The 27,802-nt window shown below is 51.2% G+C and overlaps 1 long non-coding RNA gene across 2 annotated transcripts in view; it reads left to right on the top strand.

Moving 5' to 3' along the window:
• Positions 1 to 27,538, top strand: part of LOC141982548 (uncharacterized) — a 76,319-nt gene extending 48,781 nt beyond the window's left edge. For both annotated transcript variants that reach the window (XR_012638118.1, XR_012638117.1), the window contains one exon: positions 27,451 to 27,538. This is a non-coding gene — a long non-coding RNA (uncharacterized LOC141982548). The remainder of the gene's footprint in view (positions 1 to 27,450) is intronic.
• Positions 27,539 to 27,802: the final 264 nt, after the last annotated feature.

Genomic DNA, 27,802 nt, shown 5'->3' with positions numbered 1-27,802 from the left:
ACTAATAGGATTATTCAGGAGGTTAAGGAATGCATATCTGGGCCATACTCCTCTATTTCATCATACAATTCTGCTGTTCTGCTTGCTATGCTCACAGACATACCAATTTTCTTTTTAAAAATTGCTCAGTAAAAATACATCAGCATAGAACATATTATGCCTCAACATTTCAAGTAGAAATATACCTTCACAATGTTACAAGAAAAAAGAGATGAGGGTCTGAATCCTGTATACAATTGCCCAAATGCCTAACTTCATGCACAGGAGTAGTCTTGTTGACTTCATGATGTTAAGCATATGCCTAAATGCTGGCAGGACTGGGGCCTCAATTCTGTAACAAAAATCATCCTAGGATCTTGCTCTGCAACAACATTCTAGGTTGCAAAGTCATTTAATGACAAAAGCAAAATTGGTAAGTGTCAAGGTTCCTTCCCCACTCTGAACTCTAGGGTACAGATGTGGGGACCTGCATGAAAGACCCCCTAAGCTTATTCTTACCAGCTTAGGTTAAAAGCTGCCACCACCAAAGTGTTACACAAAGAACAGGGGAAGTGCTCACTTGGAAACATCTCTCCCCCAAATATCCCCTCAAGCCCTACACCCCCTTTCCTGGAGAAGGCTTGATAAAAATCCTCACCAATTTGCATAGGTGAACACAGACCCAAACCCTTGGATCTTAAGAACAATGAAAAGGCAATCAGGTTCTTAAAAGAAGAATTTTAATTGAAGAAAAAGTAAAAGAGTCACCTCTGTAAAATCAGGATGGTAAATACCTTACAGGGTAATCAGATTCAAAACATAGAGAATCCCTCTAGGCAAAACCTTAAGTTACAAAAAGATACAAAAACAGGAATATACATTCCATTCAGCACAACTTATGTTATCAGCCATTTAAACAAAACAGAATCTAATGCATATCTAACTAGATTGCTTACTGACTTTTTACAGGGGTTCTGACCTGCATTCCTGCTCTGGTCCCGGCAAAAGCATCACACAGACAGAGAGAACCTTTGTTTCTCCCCCTCCCAGCTTTGAAAGTATCTTGTCTCCTCATTGGTCATTTTGGTTGGGTGCCAGTGAGGTTATCTTAGCTTCTTAACCCTTTACAAGTGAAAGGGTTTTTCCTCTGGCCAGGAGGGATTTAAAGGTGTTTTCCCTTCCCTTTATATTTATGACAGTAAGATTATTTAAATCAAAGCTAAAATTGCCACAAAAGTCAATTCTCATATAAGCACCAGAGAGAATGTCTGGTGGAGTAGCATGCTTATGGTAACTAGCCACTTATTTTAACCAGAATACAATATAGTCAATAAATGTTTGGACTAAGCATCTTAAAAATACACAAAGGTATGATAGCAGGTCTTACCTCACCGAGGCATCTAGATGGAGCTGTGCCTCAGTTTCCCTTCTTCAGTGTGTCAGTATCCTTCAGTTGATCAGTAAACTATTCAGGTTTAGGCAATAGGGTCCTATTTCCAAATCAAAACTCCTCCTTTCACAGGGTAAACAGAAGACCAGTGAACAAAAAAGTCCAAGGCACCAGGTCCTTTAAGCCAAACAATCCTCTGTACTCCACAGGCTAAACAATTCAATAGTCTTGTCTTCAGAATTCACCCTCATCTTCTTCCATGTTGCCGAGGACTAAAGGGGGCTTCCTGCCATCCTCTCTGGAAACTCTGAAATGAAGGATAGGTTTAAACAGCAGGTCCAAAGCCCACACCCCTACTAGGTTGTACTGCTTTTCCTTCACTAGTTTTTATATATATATATATATATCCTGCCTCAAGGCTTCCTTCCAGACTCTTTCATCACCCAGACTTCCCTGATGGACTCTAATAAACCCCACACAGGCCCCAGGTCTGGAAAGATCATACAATCAGTGCTGTTCATTCAATCCTCTTCCTCCTTTCAGATTTGCCACCAAACAAAAAAGATCATAGCTGTACAGGTAACATATGAAGGATTTATTTGTATGAATATGGGATGTCTTCCTTACTCGCCTGTGGCAAAGCTATTAATGAGTTCTGCATATCATTTCAAAAGAGGGTCAGTAAAAACTTTATACCACATCATCATGTACTTCATGTAGCTTCAGTGATTTTGATGGAAGCAGTGGTAGGTAAACTGTATGTACACAGAGAAAGATTATATATGTGTGTGAAATGTGCATGTTTGCATTTATACACCTCAAAAGGCATACAAAAGAATACATTAAAAGAATGCTATGGTTGCAAAATCAAGCACTCAGAAGGTAGAAATTCCGAAATTAAAATTATTCATGCAACCTCAATTTTCCCACCTTGAGCATGTACATTATGATATAGTTTTAACTTCATGGTTATATGCTATTTTTCCATAGGACTGCTGCCTCATTCTGTGCACAGAACAGACTTGCTCTGGAGTTGAATTAGGGCTGTGTAGTGAATGAGGCTGTGATCTATATGATTCCTGCTTCATTTACTGCAGACACATGAAGGCATGTAATGAACAAGTCAGGGAACTGTAGGAAGGGAAAGATTAGTCTCAGAGTTAAGGCAGTTGAATGCCACCTGAGTATTGGATTCTATCTCTGCCTCTGTCTGAAAGTTTCTGTGTGATGATGGGCAAGTTATATGAATCAAACTTTTCACAGGCAGTCACTAATTGTGTGCTCTTCATTTTCCAAGTACCCCAACTTGAGACATCTAGGATCTAATTTGCAGAAGTGCTGAGGACTAAGCTGCAACTGAGATCAATGGGAGCTGTGCTCAAATATATAAAATATGATATATTAGTAAATACTCTGAAAAATCTGATTTTATGATTCTCAATTTGGTCATGCAAAATTAACGGACACTTTTGCCTTTAATTCGTTATCTCATTCCCCCATGCATAAAACATGGGTGTTGTGAAGATAAACTCATTAATGTTTTTACAGAACTAAGATATTATGATGTGAGCCTCACAGAAAAACCCAGAAGGACATTAATAATTCCATACTCAGTAAAGGGTTTTATAATGATATATAATTAAATAATTCATGGGGCCACATACTGAAAGATGAGAATAAAAACAGATAAAAGGAATATCTATTCACCCATTCAGTGAGTACTGTCCTGTGCACTGAATAAGACAATGGCCCTGTAAAAAAAAAAAAAAAAAAAAAGCGTGTGATCATGTAATTAAAGACTGTATCATAATGCATATACACGAGGGGGGCAAATTAAGATTACATGGACAACCTTTCTGGCATTTCTTAACTTTCGAGTATTTGTTCTTAACTTTGGAATATTAATGTTCTTTTAACATAGTTTTATTTAATGTAATAATATACACAGAGATTTAGATAGATTATATATTGTCTATGCACACTAGCATACTAAACTGTTTCTACAAAGATTCGTGTCACATCTTTCTATATATGCTTCTGATATAAAACTTTTATTACGTTTCTTGGAAAGAAAAAAGGCCTATTTTTTGTCAATGAATCAAGCTTGCTTAAGAAAGAAATATGGCTAATGGGAGCTACTGTAACTGAGGCCTCAAACTGGAGAATTAAGTAATGCAATTCCTTTCCCTAAAGACAGTTTTCTGGCTGTTTCTTTAGATCCACTTGGCATGAAAACTAAACAGCGATATTAATTTTTTTCATTCTACGTTCACAGCAGCTTTTTTATCATCTTGAAATTAACTTCTAACTTAATTTTCCATTACCGGTTTGGCATCCAAACCATACAATTTCAAGGAAATGTGGTTTTAGTTCAATCTCCAATTTTCTGAAATGAGTTTGGTGGCTTGAGCTTACTCTTGAGTGGACAACAGTTGATGTTAAAACAGCATTGCATTATAATTCAGCAAAGTCCTTTAGAAATGGAAGCCTCAACACTGGAATAAGCTGCCATGGAGACTGAATTACTTAACACTACTAGTGCTGATATTGCGGCCGTTTCCAATATAACTTGTAATACAAAATTTAATAGGAGTTCCAAATATAGCTAACTGATTTGTGGTAAAGCATGGGGACATTTGAATTGTAGCTTCTTGTCTGTACCTGGGTGTGGGGCTGATTAAGCAATGTGGATTTTTTTGTAGCTGCTGTACTAGCTGGACACTGTACTAGCTAAGTGTTATGAGTAGACACATCAGCCACCCTAATTTTCCTAGAATGTTTCTGAATTCAAAAAATGTCTTCTTTTGTTTAGTCCAATACTTTAGGGCGGGGTGGGCAAACTTTTTGGCCTGAGGACCACATTGGGTATGGAAATTGTATGGCGGCCCATGAATGATCATGACATTTGGTGTTGGGGTATGGGGGTGAAGGCTCCGACTGGGGGTGCAGGCTCTGGGGTGGGGCTGGGGATGAAGGGTTGGGGGTGCAGGAGGGTGCTCCAGGCTGGGACCGAGGGGTTTGGAGGGCAGGAGAGGGATCAGGGCTGGGGCGGGGGGTTGGGGCACAGGAGGGGCGCAGGCTCCAGGCAGCACTTACCTCAAGCAGCTCCCGGAAGCAGCGGCATGTCCCCCCAGCTCCTATGTAGAGGCATGGCCAGGCAGCTCTGCGTGTTGCCCCATCCACAGGCGCTACCTGTGCAGATCCCATTGGCCGTGGTTCCTGGCCAATGGGAGCTGTGGGGGCCACAGCACGCATGGAGCGGGGCCAACCCCTGACCCTGCTCCCCAGCGGGAGCTCGAGGGACAGATTAAAACATCTGAAGGGCCGGATGCGGTCCCTGGGCCGTAGTTTGCTCACCCTTTGTTTTGCTCACACAAGAGCATAACCATGTACAAACCCTCAGTTTGTATAAACTGGTGTAGTTTCACTGATGACAATGTATCTCTACCACTATACATGAGCAGAGGATCTGTTCCAGATCATAAACAGTATCAGAACAAAGAGTTCTGAAAGAAATACATAAAGAACAGACCACTGAGCCTTAGTTAATGGAACCTAAAACTGGCGTTAACATACAGAGAACAGAAGGTTGTTTCAAAAGAGGAAGCATGAGGGAGAGAGAGAAATGGATAGAAAGGCTTCTGTTCTTGTAGTAACCCTAAGGTCTTCTTCACATGCTTAGACTGTCTCTACTGTAGAACTTTCTCACCTAGAGAGAGTGAGCATATCTGTTAAATATGGAGGGCAGGTTATCAGTATTGGAATTAAGAATGCCCTCCTCCTACACACACATACTTTAAATAAGTATTAGTTGTTAATATTTATAGAACGTTATGTGTTTTACAAACTCATATGGAAATACTGAAATTCTAATTATTGAAGGGAGCTAAATATAAATTAGATTTTCTTCATATTTAGAGACTTCTCCAGAGAACAACAAAGTCTTAAAAAAAAACATATCAACACTTCCCTAATAAAAAAGAGCTTTCAGGAGTCATTATTTGTATGAAGGGAAGGATACAGTTGTTGAAGGAGAAATTCAGCTCTGAGAACATTAGAATCCAGGTGCATTAGCAGGCCCACTGGTAGGCCAAGGACTATCACACCCCACTTCTAGAGCTTGTGCCACATCACACTAAATGTGATCTCTAGCGGAATTACCCATCTACAAAGATACAAGGCTTCATGGCACTACAATATGACAAAAAAAATGTTCATGAACAATTTATCCCTGTGAAATCAGGGCCCTAGAAATATTGCTATGACAGCTGTAACTGAGTAATGCCACTCATGGCATCAAAATGCCTGGAGGCAGCCTTAGAATAGTAACCCAATTTTCCTCAGTCAAATCATGTGAAAATCTGAGATATATTAAGCATCTGTAAAGGTAGGTCATAGGCCTATGGGTACAAGTGCACAATGGCAGCAAGGTATCTGAGAAAGCAAGCCATTACAATATAATAATTTAATATTGCCAGTCCCAAGTGTTCGGATATCATGAGTCAGGCCCTCCGAATATCATGAGATGGGCTTAAAATCATAAATACAAAAAAACAATAAAGTTTGTGTTCTTTTTATTTGCCTTCTGTCATGGGTGCCTTTATGAATCATGTTTTCAAGATTTTCTCCACAACCATAAGGGTTAGAAACTTTTGTTGTTGTTGTTTTTTAAATAAAAGCTGAGATTCTCACATAATTATATAATTCCAGGAGTTGGAGCTTTAAGAAGAACATGAAATATCATGAGATTCATGACAAAATCTGGCAATACTGATCATTTTTGTTCCATATCAGGTAAATAATGCAGATGTCCAGCATTAAAATAAACCCACAAAACTAATGTTATACGAAGTGAAATGTAAGTAAACGTGTCAAAGCATAGCTCCCACCATCACCTCTATATAAAACTAACAGAAGCTGAGATCATAAAAGGCTCGTAGACCTAACTTATTGACATAAAATGAAAAGTGGGTCTTGTGCACCCTATGATGGTAGCTTACCACCCCAGGAACCTACCTGTTTAATTATTCTAATCCTTGGTAGTGTGGTCCCCAGGTGCATGGAATTGCTCAGCCGCAACAAATTCTAAAGCATGGTAGATTTTGCCCGAGTGAGTTGCTACAGCTGAAAATAGTTTTCACATTAGCATACCATGCTTTGTTGTTTTCTGGTGCAAAGCCATGATTTCTGCATTCTTATCAAACTACACATAGGACATCACATTTGCATTTAGCGTGACATGTTTTTAATTTGCTTTTCATTCTCTTAGTGAAGTTCTCAACCAATACATGTCTAATTGAGCTATTCCATGCTATCAGTTTCTGAGGCACTATTCAAGCTTCTGTCACATGCCAAAGCACCGGTCACTTGCAAAGCCGTGGCTGGTCCAGCCCTGGGAATCTCCTCATCAGAAAATTTTAACTGTGATTATCTGTTTTAAATAATGCAGTTATGTGGTGTCTACAACAATATGTTTCTTGTTACAATATGTAGAATTTGAACCCAAGCTCACATATTTTAATGTTTAACGTGTCAGTGCATTATTTTAGAAGTTATTTGTTATAGCTGCAGCTCTGTTGTTTCTAGTTCCAGAATAGAACATTATTCAAAATGTAGATGGCTAGTTTCTATTCTGCACCTCCTGCGTATGGGTGATCACTGTAATGGCCCCTGATGCAACCTTATATAGTCTCCAGCTGCCTATGGACTGCTCTGTAAGCCAAGAATCCCTGAAAAGCTGAATACTATGAGCACACCCATTTCCTACCCTGATTCTCCTGCTCAGGTTGAGGCCTGGACTGCAGGGCAGCATAAAGCCCCTTATATCAGCCACATACAACTTCTTTGTCAAGAGAATTCTCCCCTGGACAATTGTTACCCCTATTTATCCCATACATTGCTGGGGTGGTGTGTCATTGCTAGAGTGTGGGCTAAAATCTAGCTCAGATTCTGTAGACAATTTTACATTAGGTACCAATAATATTAGATAAACATTCTTCTTTTACACTGATTCTGCACCAAACTCTATTGACTTCAATGGAATTATTCCTGATTTGATTTACACCAATGGACCAAATTCTGCCCTTAGATATGTTGATATAAAGCTATAGTAATTCCATTGACTTCAGAGGAGTAACTCTGTGTTAACATCGCTATAGGCAAGATCAGAATTTGGCCAAATAGTCTCAGAAATGCACCCTGTAAATTGGTATAATCTTTAATTTCCAAATTTACTAGTTAACTGAAAAAATAAATGCTAAATTAAGTTGATCAAAATTGCTGGCAAATCATTCAGAAAGAGAAGCAGTAAGGTTTAGATGAGTTTGGTCTTGAATCTGATGCCCTCTTGTACCAACTTGTGGCCGGAGAAGGGAATAGACTCATAGAATCCTCTACCAGGTGCCTGGACTCACTAAGGATCCAATCCAATCCCCATTAAAGTCAATGGAAAACTTGCCATTGATTTCAGTGGGTGTTGTATCATGCATGACAACCCAACCCTGAAACTCCCTCAGATGAACTCTAAATTACTTCTGTGGGAATTCAGTCAGTGCAGGGGAGTGAGTGCAGGGGAGTGAGGAAGGGAAAGCTGTTCTAAGTATGATTATGGCATGCCACCAAAATCAAGATTAAAATGAGGATCCTTCTGGTCCATATACTAAAGAGTTCTATTTTCAATTAGGGCCCATCCGGAAATTTTGAGTACATAATCACAGAATTGGGAGGAAGTCAACAGTATTTTGATCAGAAGTAGCTATTTCTTTGTTGGTTTTATTTTAAGAATTATGTGATCTCAGATAAAATACTGTTGTCAAGGTCTAAACTATACACAAAGGAAATAAACATTTGAAGAAACAGATACCTTCAGTTTACAGCATGTAATGGAATAGACTTGCTATTTAATATAAAAACAGACTCTCGTAAAATATTGTTTATTACTTCCTGATTTTGGTGCGGTCTGAAGTGTCACCAGAATAGCTCCTCTTGCTGCATTTCCCCTTCTGTTCCCAACTTAAATCATTAAGGAGGAGCACCAAATAGAATACATAGTGCTGTAAAAGTTTCCTAAATTGTCCAGACCTTAAGAAAGGATTGAGCCAGTTCCTGACACACGCACAAACACACAATCCTAGACCAATAATAATGTATGTGCTGCTCATTTTATCTGGGATTTTACATCTCCGTTCATTTAATTTACTGTTCATGAAAAAACAAACACAAAAATTTAGCAACTGTCACATCATGTTACTTATGCTATGTATGAAAACACTGAGAAGACATAGATAGGATTATGATTTTAGCATAGGGGTTTTTGTGCTACTTGAAGAGAAAAGTTTGGCGATGTAACAAATCATGGTTTTCCAAAGTTTAATCACAAATGGATTTGTGCAGTTCTAATCAGTTTTTAGCATTTTAAAATATGATTCAAAACACTTTTTAAAAAGAAAAAGTAAAAAGTATTACTGTGCCTGTGGTGTGGAGGGGACAGCTCGCGTGTATGTATCTCATGCAGCAGGTGTCTGACGGACTATTTTTTAATCTTTGCTTTGGGAAAGAGCAATCGAACGGTAGCTGTTGGTATTTGTTTAATAAAAACTCCAGATGTTGACAATGTTTCCCTGTGGCTATTGCTAGATAATAATTTGCACACAGCTATTGAACCCCACCAACATGATTCATATGTGCAGCTTACAATAGGATTCTCTGTTTGTGAGCAAGACTCAAAGACTTTTCAAGTATTAACCTGAGCCAGCCGCACAGTATTTATTCAAGAGGCACTGGATGCTGTTACAGGGTGGGGCCAGATGGCTACAGGAGAGTATTTTGAAGCAAAAGATATTTTTTATTTGCATAACACACTTACAAAGTAAAAACAGCAGCATATGCAATGTGTAACACAGCAACCAATCACAATTGTTTTCGTGAGCTGTAGCTCACGAAAGCTCATGCTCAAATAAATTGGTTAGTCTCCAAGGTGCCACAAGTACTCCTTTTCTTTTTGTGAATTGTTTTCTCATTAGCTTCAGGGGAGGGAAGTGTTCAAGCTTGCCTGGGCCCAGAGCAGGAGGCTTTCTCGACTCTCGTGGTATTCCACCCTTCCGAGTTACCTGGTGGCCCACAGCGAGGGGACTTCATCGACTCTTGTGGTCTTCCACCCCTTCGAGTTACCTGGCGCCATGCCCAAGTGTCACCAACAGTTCCCTCCTCTGAAAGCACCCAACAAGAGGGGCAGGCTGTGGGGTTGACAATCCGGGGGTGGGGGCACGTGCACCCACGTGTGAAAGGACCCTTCTAAGGTGGTGGTGTCTGCAGCAGCAATGGCTGGGGTTGGGGTCCCTTACTCTCTTCCCCAATCAAAGGGTCAGACAAAGGGACCCAGACGGGGACACCAAGCAGAGAACCTCGGACAGCGCCCACCGCTCCTCAAAAGCATCAAGGGAGTCGGTGGACGCCGCCCAGAGGAACTCTGCCCGGATACGTGAACGGACCGAAGATCAGAAAACGGCCCCACAGTCACAGGAAACTCCATCAGCCAACCTCCTCTCTCTGGTATTATAGATGGCCGTTTTAGCCAGGGCCAGGAGGAGGTTAAGTAGGAGATACCGCGACTTTGTGAGGCCACAGATGGGGAGTGCATAAATAAAAAGGTGAGGGGAAAAATGCAACCAAAAACGTAATAGGAGATTTGTGAGGAGCTGGAACAGGGGCTGCAGCCTGGCGCACTCCAAATATATGTGCGCCAGGGTTTCCCTCACACCACAAAAAAGGACAAGTATCTGGGACGGGGGTGAACCGCGCCAAGTACGTGCCCGTGCTCACAGCTCCATGAAGGAGCCGCCAACTGATGTCCCCGATGGGCCTCGGAACCAAGGTGGAATAAAGACTGGCCCACCGGGGCTGCTCACCCTCCAAAGGTGGCAGAAGGTCTCGCCACTTTGTGTCGGGGCGGGACACTAGGGTGAGGGCATGAAGGGTGTGGAGCACGAGCGTGTATACATGTTTCCTTGGCGCAGTTTGGAAGCGTACCGGCTGCAGTTCATGCAGCCGGCTCGCAGTGAAGGGGTGAGGGGGTCGATTGGGTCTGCGGGGCAGGGGTCCAATTAAAAGGTCTGGCGGGCCTGGGGCAGAGGGTGGGTGGAGCGTGCCCTTGAGCAGGACCTGGTCGAGGTAAGCTCGAGCAGCGGGCGGCAAAGCGGCCTTCGCCTCCTGAAGTACGCGCCGGGGGGTGCGAAGTCTGGAGAGCCCCATGCTCCGGGCAAGCGTCAGGGGATCCAGCCAGTCTCCCCGGTCGTAGTCCAGGAGGTCTCCAACTTTCGTGACTTCTGCCAGGATCAAGCTCTGGCGCACCGAGCGGGACTCCGCCACCTGCACACGGAGCTGGGGGTTGTGTAGCAGGGGCTCCGCGAGGAGATCTACCCCCTCGGTGGCCACCACAGACCTGGTCGTTAAAAACAGTTTCCAAGTCCGGAGGAAGTTTCCAAGTCCTGGTAGAAGACCGGCAGCCCCAAGAGGTCTCGCGGAAGACCTCCTGGACGGAGATAAAAGAGCTGCCGGTCATATCGGAGCCCTCGGATGCGGCGCAGGATGGCATGCGCCAGTGTGCTCCACGCCGAACTGCCTGCAGCATAGAGGAGCCTCTGTAGGGCCTGGAGGCGGAAGACACGGACCTGAGTGTGTAGACACTTCAGGCCCTGTCCTCCTTCCTTCAGGGGTAGATGAAGAACCCCTAAAGGGGCCCAGTGCATTCCTGACCAAAAGAACCCCAGAATCGATGTCCAGAGGTTGGTCAGGAAACCCGGGGCCAAGACCAGGGTGTTGAGCCAGTACCAGAGCATGGACAGGACTAGTTGATTAAGCACCAGCGCTCTCCCTTGGAGGGAGAGACATCGGAGTAGTCCCATCCATTTCCAGAGCCGCTCTATCACCCCGCCCTCTAAATTTTCCCAGTTTCCGGTGGAGAGGGATACGTGGCAGAAAGGTAAACGCTGAGGTAGAGCAGCAGACCCACGCTCCACCGGATGGTCTGAAGCGCGGGTGGGAGGGAGTTCGCCTGCCACCAGTCTCCTACCGCCAAGCCAGAGCTCTTGACCCAGTTGACCTGGGCAGAGGAGGCTGCCGAATAGATGGCCTGGCAAGCCTCCACCCATGCCAAGTCACCGGGGTCCTGGATCACGAGGAGCACGTCATCAGCGTACGCCAACTGGACCAGCTGCAGCTCCGGCTCCCGCAGCTCCAACCCTGTCAACCTCCTGCGGAGGAGACAGAGGAAGGGTTCGATCTTCAGAGCGTACAGTTGCCCGAGAGGGGGCACCCCTGCCGTACTCCTCACCCGAAGCTGACCGGTTCAGTCAGGGTCCAGTTGAGCTTAACCAGGCATGCTGCGGAAGTGTACAGCACCCGGAGAAAACCCACAAACTGGGGTCCGAAGTCAAGCGCCCGCAGAGTGCTCAAGAGGTACCCGTGGTCCACCCTATCGAACGCCTTCTCCTGATCTAGGGACACGAGGGCGAATGACAGACCGTCTCTAAGGCCGAGTTCCAAAAGGTCCCAAACCATAAATAGGTTATCAAAGATACTGCCTCCGGGACGGTGTAGGTCTGGTCTGGGTGGATCACGTCCGCCAGCACAGACCCTAGCCAGCGAGATTGCTTTCGCTACGATTTTGTAGTCCGTGCTGAGGAGCGAGATGGGACACCACTTTCGTAAATCGCGGAGGTCCCCCTTCTTCGGCAATAAGGCGAGCACAGCTTGCCTGCACAAAAGAGGGAGGACCCCGCTCTGCAAAGACTCGGCCCAGACGGTGACTAGGTCTGGGCCGAGGACGTCCCAAAACACACGGTAGAACTCCACGGTCAGCCCGTCCATGCCTTGAGACCTATTAGTGGGCATACGACAGAGGGCTTTCGAGAACTCGGCCAGAGTGAGAGGCAATTCTAGCCGGTCTTGGTCGCTCGCGCTGACCGTAGGGAGCTCCTCCCAGAGCACTCTGCAAGCGCTAGGGTCGGTCGGATCCGGGGAGAAAAGACTTGGGTAGAAGGCTCGGGCCCTCCCGCACATCTCCGCCGGTTCCATGAAGGGGGTGCCGTCTTCTGCCAGGAGGCAGGTGACGTGTTTCTTAGCCCTCCTCGTTTTCTCCAGGGCATAGAAGAAGTGGGAGCCATGATCCATCTCCCGAAGGAGGGGGATGCAGGATCGAACAAAGGCGGCCCAGGCCCGATGGTCCTCGAGGGCCCAGAGCTCCTCCCGCTTCTCCCGGCACGCTCCACAGAGGAGCTTCGGGGCTGGCGGCCAAACACCTCTCCAGCTCTAAGACCTCCCGTTCCAACTGCTCTATTGCCGCATTTCTCCGTTGGCTGGTGCCCTGGGTGTAGTCGCGGCAGAAAAGCCGGGCGTGCACCTTCCCCAGGTCCCACCATCGCCGCACCGAGGGAAAGGCACGCCGCTGCCCTCGCCAGGCCAGCCAGAATTCCCGGAAAGACGTCATGAAGCCTTCATCCTCCAACAGGCTGTTGTTAAAATGCCAATAGGCCGGCCCCGGCTTCTCTGCACAGAGGGAGGCTGTCACGGTGGCTAGGTGATGGTCAGAAAATGGGGCCAGCCGAATGCTGGAGGAGTGGGCTCGTGAGAGATGGAAGCGTGATAAATAAATGCTGTCCAACCGGGAGTGGCTCAACCGATGGGCTTCCACCCAGACAAAGGTGAACGTGGAAGTGTCATCTGGGTGGTTGTCACGCCAGATGTCCACTAGGGAGTGATGTTCAACTATCTCCCGGAGGGTGTCCGCGGCGGCTGGGCTCTGCTCGGTCCCCGAGCGGTCTCGCTCCTCGAGGGTGGTATTAAAATCCCCTCCCAGGACCAGGCACTCATGAGAATCTAAGGTGCCGAGGAGGCGGACGCCTGCTGATAAAATTGCAGGCGCTCTGGGCCTGATGTCGGGGCATAGACGTTAACGAGGTTAACCACGAGCCCCTCTATATGGACCCGGAGATGCAGCAGGCGACCCAGCACGGCCTCGGCAACCCCTAGCACCTCGGGCCGTAGGTTGGGGGAGAACAGGGTCGCCACTCCAGCCTGCCGAATCATGCAATGGCTAAAGTAGACCCTGTCCCCCCACTCCAGCCGCCAACTGTCTTCAGTGGTCGGATCAGTATGGGTCTCCTGCAGGAAAATCACAGAGTACCCTTCCTTCCAAAGGAGGGAGAGCACCTGGGACCTGCGGAGAGCCATCCTACAACCCTGGGTGTTCAACATTGCGATGGTGAGAGGTGTCATGGGCGGGGGCGGAGGGGGATCCTCACTGGCAGGGATGCTCACATCCCCCAGCGGGCCGCGCAACAGTCCTTGACCGATCCCATAGGTGAGTAATTGGTCACGGAAGACGTGGACCCGCCCATTTACCTTCCCCCATGAGGGCCCTTGGGGCCTGGAGGATTTGAAAAAAATCCCCCCATTGCTGGAGAGCAAGCTGTACCTTGTTGCGGGAGCCACGGACATCCTCTAAAACTTCCGCAGCTCTCCTCGCAGCTCCTGGGGGGGTGGGGTTACGGTTTCCCAGTTGTTCCCCGGCGGGGCCCTTGGTGCAACCCCGTGGTCCACTAAAATGGACAAGCAAGGTGCGGACCCCTGACGGGGTGCCTGATGGCCTGGAGCTTCTAGGCCCGCCTCAAGCTCTGGGGCGATAGGGGGCAGTGGAGGGAAGATAGCAGCTCCTAATGGGTCGGGGCAGGAGAACACAAAGGCTGCTTCTTGGGTGTCATCAGTTGGGAAAGGGAAGGAGACAGCCCCTGTGGCGGCAATAAAATTGCAGGAGGTAAATTAGATAGGGGTAGGGCCAGGGGCAGGGGCAGAGGCGAGGTTCTGGGTTTCGGGAGGCAAGCAGCTGGACGGTGGCGTCTCCTGACCAGACTCAAGGGTTAAGGGGGTGGGGAGGGAGCTCTCAGTGATACCGGATGCAGGCTCTATGGTGGATTTAGCAGCCACAGCACCAGGAGGTGGATTATCTTCTATTGGGCCCCCGCCCAGGAAGGAAATTGATTGCTCTGCACCAACGGAGGGTACCCCTGGCGACTCGTGTCCCGGCCGCGTGGCGCCGGCTGTCACCTGAGCAGGCTCGGTGGTCGTCAGCGGGGTGCCATCAGTGGCCGGGTCAATGGAGGAGTCCAGGGGCTCCTCGGAGGTGGGAGCAGAAGCAGCAGTTAGGGGGAGGGAGCATGGGGAAAAGAGGGGTGGAGTGAGGTCGCCCAAATCAAGGTTTGCTGGCAAAAGGTCATCCTCCCCCAGGCGACCGGGGTCAGATCTAGGGCTTCGATCTCCTCGAACACGGAGGAGAGGATACTTTCCATCGCCCCGAGGTTCTCCCTGCTGGCACCCACCACGACGGTTGCCTCGGGGTTCACGGGGGCTTTGGGTAGTGTCAGGACAGAAGGGGCTTCCTCGAGGGTCTCAGAGGGGAGGGTCTCCTGTGAAGGAGAGACACTACCTTCCGGTGCTACCACATCTTTCCTGGCTGACACCGGTGGATGGGACGCACTCGTGGACAAAGCGGAAGGTTCGGCATCAGTGCCCCCCTTCCTGGTCTTCCAGGGGGCCTCCGCCTCGCGTAGATGAGGTGGAGCTCGAACCTTCCACTTGCCTCGTTTCCCCTGGACTAGGGCCCAGCCCTCCATGGCATCATCTGGGGGCTGGTTAGCAGGGGTCATGTCAGGGGGTAAAGGCGATGGCTCCGGGACTTGGAGGGCGGGATGGTGGGGTGGCATAAGGGAGGGAGGATTCTCCCTGGGGCAGGCTCTCTCCCATGCCTGGTGGTATCTCTGCCACACCCTCCTCCATAGGCCCCGCCAGATTGTCAGCAGCGAGGGCCGGGCTCTCCTGCTCATCTGGGCATTGTAGGGGAGGTGCCCCTTGGGCCTGAGCAGGAGAAGCGGTGGTCCGAAGAGGAGGGGGGGTGGGTTCGTGTATCGGGCAGCCAGGGGCATCGGCAATGACGGGGCCGATGTCCTGCTGGGTCTAGGGGATCCCAGATGCCCCTCCTTGCCGGGCTAAGGGGCCGTCCCTCCGGACATGCCCTGATGCCTGGCAGAGGTAGCACCGGGCTTCCCCCATGGAGAAATACACCCGGTAACGGGCCCCCTGGTGGGGGACTAGGAAGGACCCCTCGAGCGCCTCTCCATCAGGCACCGCCGACGGAAGTAGAAGCTGCACTTGCCGGCAGAAGGAAAAGATGTGACGGAGGGTGGGGTCCTTGCAGCCCAACGGGAGAGGGCTGATGACAGAAACAGGTTTCCCCAGGGTGGAAAGGGTGGGTAACAGGGAAGCACTGGGGAGAAAAGGAGGGACAGAGGTCAGGACCAGGTGGACGCCCAGGACAAACACCCCCCCCCACCACCAGGCCCCTCTCCACCGCCTCCTGGGCAGCAGCCTCTGATGCTAAGAAGAAGACGACCTTCCCATACGTTTTGGAGGCCGCCACAATTGCCAAGGGCCCCACCACCCTCGCCAGCGCCTGCACGTAGGTCTCCACGTGGGGCGAGGCGGGCACCAGGAGGCATCGGACACCATGCTTCCTTGTCATGGTGGGGAAGGGGCCCCGGCCGCTGTTGATGGTGGTGGATGCGGTGGGTGGGAGAGATGACGAGGCGGCAGGTGTGGGGGCTGCCGCCGCCCAGGCATACATCCTGGGGAGTGAGGGAGGGACACCTGCAGAGCTGGTTAAGGGGACAGCGGGGAGGGATGCCATGGTCAGTGGCGGGGCCACAACAGTGGGGGTGGCCCCGCCACCCAGGGCCTGGTGGTTTTAGTGGGGCCCTTCCCCTTCTGCTTGCCCTGGCCTTTCCCACTGGCTGGGGGGGCTCCCCTAGAGTCTGGGGAGGCGGTGGGCTTGGTAGTGGCGGAGGTCACCCCAGTGCCCTCAATTGCCGATGCCCCAGCGGGGGCAGTAGCAGGTGATTAACAGGAGTTGGGGTCAGGTAAAAAGGGACAGGCTGTGGGATGGGCAGTTCGGGGGGGGGCACATGAACCACCGTACGCTTGTCCAGAGAGTCCTGTTTGGTTGGCTGGTGCTTCTGGCCCACACGGTGGAATCAGGGCGAGCAGCTAAGTCCAGAAGCAGATGTTAAACTGCCAGCAATGATGGTGGAGGAGGCAGTTGTGCAGATGGTAGTGTGGGGGTTGAGAGGACACAGATGGATCGGGGGGCAGCTCCGTGCCACAACCCCTTTGTCCCTACAAACACAGTCATGACACAGTCAAGGCCTCCCCCCACACGAGAGCACAGTTCGAAAGTTATTCAGTCTTGTGCCCCCTCCATGGCGATTTGTAAGTTCCCCGGGCGGTGTTCCTCTGGTAGACGGCTGTTTCTCTATCTGTTCTGGGTTTTCTTTTTTGCATTCCAGAAATGCCGGAGCAAGTGATAAAATTCCTCTCAACCGGAGATGGGTCCGCAGACAAACAGCAAGCGGCTGGGTCTGGGGGCTGGGTCCTTCCACTCTCCCCTTTTGGGGAAGCGGGCCGGCAGGCCCCCCCTCTCTCGGGGAGGGGTTCAGCTGGAGCAGCAGCAGCGTCCGAGGACGAGCGGGGGGGGGACTAACAGCTGGCCGGCAGCCGGCCAGCACTCTAGCAACAGCGGAGAAAGAAAAAAAAACAACAAAAGGAAAAGAAGGGGGGGAGAGCATCTGGCCCAGTCGGGGGGGGGGGGGAAGCTGAAAGCAGGGGCAAAAAGCAAGGAAAGCCAGGTCAGAGGGCAGTAGCAGGAGAGCAAGCTAAGTAGGTCCCTTTTCCCTGGGTAAGGTAACAGGGAAGGTTTTTTTTTTTTTTTTTTTTTTTTGAAACAGAAAAAAAATTTATTGTGACAGTTACAAGAAATTACCAAAGAAATAAACCAAAGTATGCTACAAAACAACGCAAACAGAAGGTATAACACAGCAGCTTTCAGGAGGGCTAGCCTGGGCCCAGAGCGGGGGGGCTTCCTCGACACTCGTGGTCTTCCACCCCCTCGAGTTACCTAGTGCCGCGCCCAGTGTCACCGATTATCCCCCACCGAGAGTGCCCGGCAAGATGGGCCCGGCTGCGGGGTGGGCGGTTTGGGGGTGGGGGGTAGACACCCACGTATTATAGGACCCCTCCTAGATGACAGTGACGATGGTATCTACAGCAGAACGGCTAGGGCTGGTGTCTCTCGCTCTTCCCCTCAATCAAAGGGTTAGACGGAGGGAACCAGATGGGGTCACCGAGCAGAGAACCCCAGACAGAGCCCACCGCTCTTCAAAGGTGTCAAGGGAGTCGGTGGACGCCGCCCAGAGGAACTCCGCCCGGATACGTGAATGTACTGAGGATCGGAAAAAGGCCCTACAATCGCAGGACGTTTCATGGGCCAACCTCCTCTCTCTGGTTTTATAAATGGCTGTTTTAGCCAAGGCTAGGAGGAGGTTAACCAGGAGATCCCGCGACTTTGTAGGGCCATGGATGGGGAGTGTATAGATAAAGAGGTGAGGGGAGAAATGAAGCCAGAAGCGCAATAGAATATTTGTGAGGAGCCGAAAAAGGGGCTGCAATCTAGCACACTCCAAATATACATGCGCCAGGGTTTCCCTCACATTACAAAAAGGGCAAGTATCCAGGATGGAAGTAAACCGTGTCAAAAACACGCCCGTGCTCACAGCTCCGTGAAGAAGCCGCCAACTGATGTCCCCGACGGGCCTCGGGACCAAGGTGGAGTACAGGCTGGCCCAACGAGGTTGCTCACCCTCCAAAGGTGGCAGGAGGTCCTGCCACTTTGTGTCGGGGCGGGACACCAGGGTGTGGGCGTGAAGGGTGTGAAGCATGAGTGTATACAAATATTTCCGTGGTGCAAATTGAAAACTGACCGGCTGCAGTTCGTGCAGCCGGCTCACAGTGAAGGGGTGAGGGGTTTGTCGGGATCGGCAGGGTAGGGGCCCAATGGAAAGGTCCGGCGGGCTTGGGGTAGAGGATGGGTGAGGTGCGCTCTCGCGCAAGGCTCGGTTGACATAAGCCCGAGCAGCGGGGGGTCAAGGCGGCCTTCACCTCCTGAAGTACACACCGGGGAGTACGAGGGCTGAAGAGCCCCATGCGCCGAGTGAGCGTCAGGGGATCCAGCCAGTCTCTCCGGTCGTAGTCCAGGAGGTCTCCGACCCTCGTGACTTCCACCAGGACCAACCTCTGGCGCACCGAGCGGGACTCCGCCACCTGCACACGGAGTTGGGGGTTGTGTAGTAGGGGCTCCGTGAGGAGATCTGCTCCCACGGTGGCCGCCACGGACCTGGTCGTTAGAAACAGTTTCCAGGTCCGGAGGAGGTCCTGGTAGAAGACCGGCAGCCCGGAGAGGTCTCGCAGAAAACCTCTCGGACAAAGATAAAAGAGCTGCTGGTCATATCGGAGCCCTTGGAAGCGGCGCAGGAAGGCGTGCGCCAATATGCTCCACGTCGAACTACCTGCACTGTAAAGGAGCCTCTGCAGGGCCTGGAGGCGGAAAACGCGGACCTGAGTGTACAGACACTTCAGGCCCTGCCCTCCTTCCTTCAGGGGTAAATGAAGAACTCCAGCAGGGGCCCAGTGCATTCCTGACCAAAAGAACTCTAGAATCAATCTCCGGAGGTGGGTCAGGAAACCTGGGGCCGGGGCCAGGGAGTTGAGCCAGTACCAGAGCATGGACAGGACTAGTTGGTTAAGCACCAGTGCTCTCCCTCGGAGGGAGAGACATCGGAGTAGCCCTGTCCATTTCCGGATCCGCTCTATCACCCCACCCTCTAAATTTTGCCAGTTCTCCGGTGGGGAAGGGTGTGTGGCGGAAAGGTACACGCCGAGATAGAGCAGAGGACCTGCGCTCCACCGGATGGTCTGAAGCGCGGGTGGGAGGGAGCTTACCTGCCACCAGTCCCCCACCGCCAAGCCAGAGCTCTTGACCCAGTTGACTCGAGCGGAGGAGGCTGCCGAATAGATGGTCTGGCATGCCTCCACTCGCGTCAGGTCGCCCGGGTCCTGGACCACGAGTAGTACGTCTTCGGTGTACGCCGACAGGACCAGCCGCAGCTTCGGCTCCCGCAGCACCAACCCCTTCAACCTCCTGCGGAGGAGACAGAGGAAAGGCTCGATCGCAAGAGCGTACAGCTGGCCCGAGAGGGGGCACCCCTGTCGCACTCCTCGCCCGAAGCTGACCGGTTCGGTCAGGGTCCAGTTGAGCCTAACCAAACACTCCGCGGAGACATACAGCACCCGGAGAAAACTCACAAACTGAGGTCTGAATCCAAACGCCTGCAGAGTGCTCAGGAGGTACCCATGGTCTACTCTATCGAATGCCTTCTCTTGATCAAGAGACAGGAGGGCGAACGACAGACCATCTCTCCGCCCGAGTTCCAAAAGGTCTCGGACTAGAAATAGGTTGTCAAAAATGCTGCGACCCGGGACAGTATAGGTCTGGTCTGGGTGGATCACGTCCGCCATCACGGACCCTAGCCGCAGCGAAATTGCTTTCGCTACGATTTTGTAATCCGTGCTAAGGAGTGAGACGGGACGCCAGTTTCGTAAATCGCGGAGGTCCCCCTTCTTCGGCAGCAAGGCGAGCACCGCTCGCCTGCACGATAGAGGGAGGACCCCGCCCTGCAAGGACTCAGCCCAGACAGTGACTAGGTCTGGGCCGAGGATGTCCCAGAACGCGCGGTAAAACTCCACGGTCAGCCCGTCCATGCCCGGAGATTTATTGGTGGGCATGCGGCGGAGGGCTTCCGAGAACTCGGCCAGGGTGAGAGGCAGCTCTAGCCGGTCTCGGTCGCCCACGCTGACCGTGGGGAGTTCCTCCCAGAGCACCCTGCAAGCGCCAGGATCGGTCGGATCCGGGGAGAAAAGGCTTGTGTAGAAGTCGCGGGCCCTCCCACACATCTCCTCTGGATCCGTGAGGGGGGTGCCGTCTTCCGCTAGAAGGCAGGTGACGTGTTTCTTGGCCCCCCTCGTTTTCTCCAGGGCATAGAAGAAGCGGGAGCCGCAGTCCATCTCCCGAAGGAGGCGGATGCGGGACCGGACGAAGGCACCTCGGGCCCGATGGTCTTTGAGGGCCCGAAGCTCCTCCCGCTTCTCCCGGCATGCTCCGCAGAGGGACGGGTCCTCGGGGTCGGCGGCCAGGCGCCTCTCCATCTCCAAGACCTCCCGTTCCAACTGCTCTATCGCCGCATCTCTCTGTCGGCTGGTGCCCCAAGCGTAGTCACGGCAGAAGAGCTTGGCGCGTACCTTCCCTAGATCCCACCATCACCACACCGAGGGAAAGGCACGCCACTGCTCTCGCCAGACCAGCCAAAACTCCCGGAAGGACGTCACGAAGCTCTCGTCCTCCAACAGGCTATTATTAAAGTGCCAATAGGCCGGCCCCGGTCTCTCTGCACGGAGGGAGACCGTTATAGTAACTAAATGATGGTCGGAGAAAGGGGCCGGCCGAATGGTGGAGGAGTGAGCCTGTGAAAGATGGAAACGGGATAAATAAATACAGTCCAACCAAGAGTGGTGTGACCGATGGGCCTCCACCCGGACAAAAGTGAATGTGGAGGTGTCATCTGGGTGATGGTCACGCCAGACATCCACTAGGGAATGATATTCAACTATTCCTCGGAGGATATTCGTGGCAGCTGGGCTCGGCTCGGCCCCTGAGCGGTCCTGTTCCTCGAGGGTGGTATTAAAGTCCCCTTCCAGGACCAGGCACTCATGCGAATCTAGGGTGCCGAGAAAGTCGGACACCCGCTGATAGAATTGTGGCCGCTTTGGGCTCATTTGCGGGGCATAGATATTAACAAGGTTGACCACGAGCCCCTCCATACGGACTCGAAGGTGCAACAGGTGGCCTGGCATGACCTCAGTGACCCCTAGCACCTCGGGCCGCAGGGTCGGGGAGAACAGGGTCGCCACTCCAGCTTGCCAAGTCGTGAAGTGGCTAAAGTAGACCCCTTCCCCCCACTCCAGCCGCCACCTGTCCTCAAAGGTCGGGTCCGTATGGGTCTCCTGCAGGAAAACTACAGAGTACCCTCCTTCCCGAAGGTAAGAGAGCACCTGGGACCTGCGGAGAGCCATCCTACAGCCCCTGGTATTCAAGGTTGCAATAAGAGTAGGCATCATGCGGAGGGCTGGTGGGGTGGAGGTTTCTCGGTGGCGGGGGTGTTTGTGGCTCCCGGCGGGTTGCGCACCAACCCGTGACCCATCTCATAGATGAGTAGATCGCTTTGGAAGCTGCGGGCCCGCTCGTAGGCCGCAGCACCGCGCCTGCCTTGCCCTTTGCCCTCCTTTATAAGGGCCCTTGTGGTCCGAAAAATTTGCTCAAAGTCCCCCCAGAGCTGAAGAGCTAGCTGTACCTTATTGCGGGCACCACGGGTGTGTTCTAAGATCTTCCGTAGTGCATGCCGCAGCTCATGGGGGGATGGGGTTACGGTTCCCGGGGTATTCCCCGGTGGGACTCTTAATACAGCCTCGAGGTCCGCTAAGGCGGGTAGGTAGGGTGCGGACCACCGACGGGGGGTCTGACAGGTTGGGGTTATGAAATCCATTTCATGCCTTGGGGTGGAAGGGAATGGCGGGGGAAAAATTGCAACTCCTAATGGGTCGCAACTAGAAAGTGCAAAGACTGCTCCTTGGGGGGAATCTGCAGAAGGCAGAAAAGAAATGACCCCAGGGGCGGCAGGAGCATCGCAGGAGGGGATAAACTGGGTGGGGCTAGGGGAGGGGGCAGGGGCAAAGGTAAGGCTCTGAGATTCAGGAGGCAAGCAACTGAAGGAAGGTGCCTCCTGAGCAGAGTTGAGGGTTAAGGGGTAAGGGAGGGGGCTCCCAGTAATGCTAGGCGCTGGCCCCGCGTTGGTCTTGGCGGCCGTGGCATCAGGTGGTGGACCACCTTCTGCAGGGTGCTCGCCCAGGAAGGCAATCAGGGGGAGGGAGTATGGGGAAAAAGGGGCTGGGGTGAGGTTGCCCAGTCCGAGGCCAGCCGGGAGTAGATCATCCTCTCCCTGGGTGACCGGGGTCAAATCTAGGGCCTCAATCTCCGCGTACACGGAGGAGAGGCCAACGCCTGCTACCCCGGGGGCCTCTCCTCTAGGGCCCGCCTCAGCGGTTGCCTCGGGGTTCGCGGGGGGTTCGGATGGTATCCGAGCAGAAAGGGCATCCTCAGGGGTCTCGGAGGGGAGGGTCTCCCGTGGAGGGGGAGTTCTGCCCTCCAAAGCCAGTCTGTCTTCTCCTCCCGACACCAGCGGATGGACCTCACTCGTGGTCGTAGCGGAGGGCTCAATGTCAGTGCCTCCCTTCCTGGTCTTCCGGGGGGCTTCCGCGTCGGATGGATGCAGCGGAGCTCGAGCCTTCCGCTTGCTCCGTTTCCCCTGGACTAAGTTCCAGTCCTCCATAGCGTCGTCCGGGGGCTGGTTAGCAGGGATCGTGTCAGGGGGCGGAGGTGATGGTTCAGGGGTTCGGGGGGGCAGCGGTGAGGCAGCATGAGGAGGGGGGGGTTCTCCTTGGGGTGGGCCCTCTCCTATGCCCGATAATATCTTTGTCGCACCCTCCTCCATAGGCTCTACTGAGGTGGTAGTAGCAAGGGTGGGACTCCCTTGCTCGCCCGGGCGTAGTAGGGAAGGAGTCTCCTGGGCCCGGGCGGGAGCAGCAGTGGATTGAGTAGGAGGAGGGTTGGTTTCAGGTGCTGGGCAGCCAGGGGCGTCGGCAACAATGGGGCCGATATCCTGCCGGGTCTCGGGGGTCTCAGGTGCCCCTCCCCTCCGAGCCAAAGGGCAGTCTCTGCGGACATGCCTGGCCGAGCGGCAGAGGTAGCACCGGGCCTCTCCGGTGGAGTAGAAGACCCGATAGCGGGCTCCCTGGTAGGGGACTAAGAAGGACCCCTCGAGCGCGTCCCCGTCACGCACCCCCGCCGGCGGTAAAAGCTGCACTTGCCGGCGGAAAGAAAGGACGTGACGGAGGGTGGGGTCCTTGCAGCCCAACGGGAGAGGGCTGATGACAGAGGTAAGCTTCCCCAGGGCGGAGAGAGCGGGTAACAGGGCAGCATTGGGTAAAAAGGGGGGAACGGAGGTAAGGACGAGGCGAACACCCAGGTCTTCTAGCGGCTCTAGGGGGACAAACACCCCCCCTACCACCAGGCCCCTCTCCACCGCCTCTTGGGCGGCAGCCTCCGTAGCTAAGAAAAAAACGACCTTCCCATACATCTTGGAGGCCGCCACAATAGCCGTGGGTCCTACCACCTTCGCCAACGCCTGCACGTATGTCTCCACGTGGGGCGAGGCGGGCACCAGGAGGCAACGGACACCGTGCTTCCTGGTCAGGGCGGAAAAAGGGCCCCGACTGCTGGTGATTGTAGCGGAGGCAGTGGGTGGGCGAGATGACGAGGCGGCAGGCAGGGGGGAGCCTGCCACTGCCCGGGCATACGTCCTGGGGGCCGGGGGGGGGACATATGTAGCTCTGGTGGAGGGAATTGCGGGGAGGGGCGCCGCGGTCGATGACGAGGCCACGGCTGTGGGGGCCGCCCCTGCCATGGAGGGCCCAGATGTTTTGGCGGGGCCCTTTCTTTTCTGCCCGTCCTGGCTTTTGCGGCCAGCTGGCAGAGGGTTCCTAGAACCTGAGGGGGGAGGGGGCATAGCAGCAGCAGTAATCACTCCGGTGCCTCCTGCTGCCGGTGCCCCAGCAGGGGCGGTGGCAGGTTTTTTGGCAATCGTGGTGGGGGGGGGCAAGATTGGGGGTTGGGCGGGGGGGTGGGGGAGAAACAGCTAAATTTTTGAAAGGGGCCTGGCCTTCCTCATTCCCCGCCATTGTAAGCAGGGAGGGACGGAGAGACACCGGAAGGAAAAAGGGGAGGGGGAAAACAAAATAACCACTCCTCCCTACTAAGCTACAGGAGGGGAGAGGAATACCAAATGGGGTGAACCGGGGGGGGGGGGAAATCCAATAATAGGGGCAAGCTATAAGCTAAGCAATCCGGGGGGGGGGGGTGTAAACCCACGCACGTTTGTCCAAAGAGTCTCGTTTGGTCAGCTGTTATGTCCGGTCCGAAAGGCAAAGTTCAAAGCAAACAGCTGGATCCGAAGGCGGATGGCAAATTGCCAGCAGGGACGAAGCGGCGGGGGGGTCGTGACAGTTGTAGTAATGGTGGGGGGGGTGGAGCGGGCACCGATGGATCAGGGGGGCAGCTTATTGCCACACCCCCTGTGCCGCCACAAATGCAATTAAAACACAGTCAAACTCCCCCCCACAAGAGTAGAATTAGAAAAAAAACCCTCAGTCTTACAACCCGTTCACGATGATTCATAGCTTTTTAAATTATGTCTCCTTTCTTCTGAAATCCTTCTTCTCCGGCCGTGTTGGCTGTGTTCCAAGGCTTCCGGCATGCTAAGAATGTTGTAAAGATAGTCCGAGCTGCCAGCAAAGCGGCTGGGTCTGGGGGCTTTCACTCCCCCTCCAAACAGCAAAATCGGCAATCTTCCCCCCCCTCCTCCGGGGGTTCAGCTGAGACAAATAGCTGCGCCCGAAAGCAGGCGAGGGGGGGGTAGTGCTGACTGCAAGATGGCGAATTGTCAACAATCCAAAAAAAGAAAAAGCAAAAAAAACGGCGGAGAATCAAACTAAATCAGCAAAGCGTCCAGCCCGGTCCGGGGGGGGGGACTAAGGCAGGGTCCAAAAGTAAGAAAAATCCGGTCCAGGGGGCTTTAGGAAAGAAAAGAAAGCAGATAGCTGGGGAGCAAGCTAGGGACGGTCCCGTCCTCCAACAGGGAAGGTTCCAGAACAATCAGGAGCCTTCTGAAGACAATTAAGACAGGCTGATTAGAACACCTGCAGCCAATCAAGAAGCTGCTAGAATCAATGAAGGCAGGATACTCAGGGCACCTGGGTTTAAAAAGGAGCTCACTTCAGTTTGTGGTGTGCATGTAAGGACCTGGGAGCAAGAGGTACTAGGAGCTGAGAGTGAGAACGCAGACTGTTGGAGGACTGAGGAGTACAAGCATTATCAGACACCAGGAGGAAGCTCCTATGAGGATAAAGAAGGTGTTGGGAGGAGGCCATGGGGAAGTAGCCCAGGGAGTTGTAGCTGTTGCACAGCTGTTCCAGGAGGCACTCTAGACAGCTGCATTCCACAAGGCCCTGGGCTGGAACCCGGAGTAGAGGGCGGGCCCAGGTTTCCCCCAAACCTCCCAACTCCTCGTCAGACACAGGAGGAGTTGACGTGGACTGTGGGTTCACGAAAACGGCCAAACTGAGGGCTGCTGTGAAGCTCCAAGGTGAGCAAATTTGCCAATAAGCGCAAGACCCACCAAGGTAGAGGATGAACTTTGTCACACTGCATAATCCTTGTAAAGAGCGCTAATATGTGTTAATGGGTGTATTTTCAGCTAAAAGTGCAGTGCCATTATTTCAAATCCCCAGTTAACCTGAAAATGGAGCCTTATCTAAAATTTTGTTTGTGAACTCACAGTATCAAGATTGCTTGTATCAAAGTTGATCAAAATATGTACTTAAAATACAATGAGATATGGAAATATAGCTGTGCTAATTCAATTTCTGATTCATTTTTGCTTTCTATTTTAGTTGATTTTCTGTGCAGTATGATGATTGCGGGCTCTGGGATGATCAACATAAAGAACATCTTTGGGCCGTGTCTGAGTGAAAATTCTTATTAGTAACAAAAAATCGCCTTTATTGATCATCTCATGTAACTATGCAAGTCCTAACGGCACATTTTGTTTTATATTCTATGTACTGATGTTTTGGCAAGTAAGTATTAAAGCATTTCTGATTCCTGAAGCTCTTCTATATCCTCATCCTCTCCTGCTGCTTCTTCTGTATACTCTTGGGTGACAAGCAGACTCTTCTGGGGTAGATCAAATCAAGATTCTTGGGCTTTGTGCCACATGGTCACAGGGGGCCCAGATGGAGCTGTGAGTCTGTGGTAGAGTAGCAGGTGGTTGCGTGAGGTACAGCTGATTGATGTTGGCCAGCTGCCTGCTTGGGTGAGCCAAGCTGTCTAACCTGGAAGAAAAATCAAGAATTCAAGAGCATAAGGCAGACAAGAGTCTTCCTGGGGGACGGAGTCTTCCTTTATGGGAAGGAGTCTATTGTAGGGGAGGTGATGTGGTCAGATTCTGTTGGGGGGAAATGTTTTTGGCACAGTCTGACATTTTGATGGATCTAAGCACCATTAACCACAATCACCCACCAGTTTCAGTGTGCATGTGTTTTGTCAAACCTTTCCAACAGATTCAGTTTGCACACTACTGCATTTCCTTTTATGGATTTATGGAAAACTAAGACAAAATTAGCAATTTTTGTCATAAAAATCGGTGAATTTCATTAGTTTTATATTGAAACCCTTGACTGAAATTCATGGGTTTGGAGCGAATCTTACAGCAAAGACCATCTTTTTACTATGTCTGGAAAACAGTAACAGCAAATATGATGAAAACATTTGGTCACTTTCATTGGTGGATCTGCAACTAGGCAACTTTATGTTATTTTGAAGGGTTCATCACAAATATTTTGCAGAGGTCCACTGACAAGATACACAGTGGATATCATGACGTGCTGTCAGTCTGCATGTGCAATATCTATTGATGTCAATGGGTGTTGAGTATGCAGATTGAGGGAGCAATACTATATATTGGCCAAAACTGGACCCATTTATCCAACCCTCCTCACATTTTGGGAGGTCACATAATGGGGTGCTGATCTGCACCACTGGCTTTCATTTTGATTTGGCTATCACTGGAAAACAGAGACAGAAAAAACACTCCTGCTTTTGCCTATTTCTCCTTGATAGAGGGATGGATTTTATGATGACAAGAAAAGGAAACCCAATCCTGGTGCCTGACAAGTCACTAATGAGTGCAATATCTTCCATGAGTGAGAAGTCTGAAGGAGAACCTTATTAAAAGACCTAAATAAGTCTATATTGTAATTTACATGAGGAAATATTGAGTGACTATACAGTAAGGTAGATAGAAAAGATGCATCGTAAATTGTGCCAAGTTTGGTTTCATTTGGGATATAAATCCCTTCATAATATGTAGATTAATTTTAAATTAGTTAATATGCAATTACATTCTAATTTCCAGGCAAATCAAAAGTCAAAGAAGACCAGATGATTCTCATAAGAACGACCATACTAGGTCAGACCAATAGTCCATCTAGCCCAGTATCCTGTCTTCTGACAGTGGCCAGAACCAGATACTTCAAAAGGAATGAACAGAACTAGGCAAGTATTGAGTGATCCATCCTCTGTTGTCCAGTCCCAGCTTCTGGCAGACAGAGGTTTAAGGACACACAGAAAATACAGTTGTATCCCTAACCAGCTTGGTTACTAGCCATTGAGGGACCTATCCGCCATTATGATGGACCTATCCCATAGCTTTTTTGATCAATGCTAGGACTTGTACTTACAAGTAGAGCTTCAAATGAAAAAAAAAA

This window comes from Natator depressus, chromosome 1 (genome assembly GCF_965152275.1).
Source record: "Natator depressus isolate rNatDep1 chromosome 1, rNatDep2.hap1, whole genome shotgun sequence".
Taxonomy (NCBI): domain Eukaryota; kingdom Metazoa; phylum Chordata; order Testudines; family Cheloniidae; genus Natator; species Natator depressus.
Note: the sequence above shows the minus strand (reverse complement) of the source record. Positions and strands in the feature narration are given on the sequence as shown.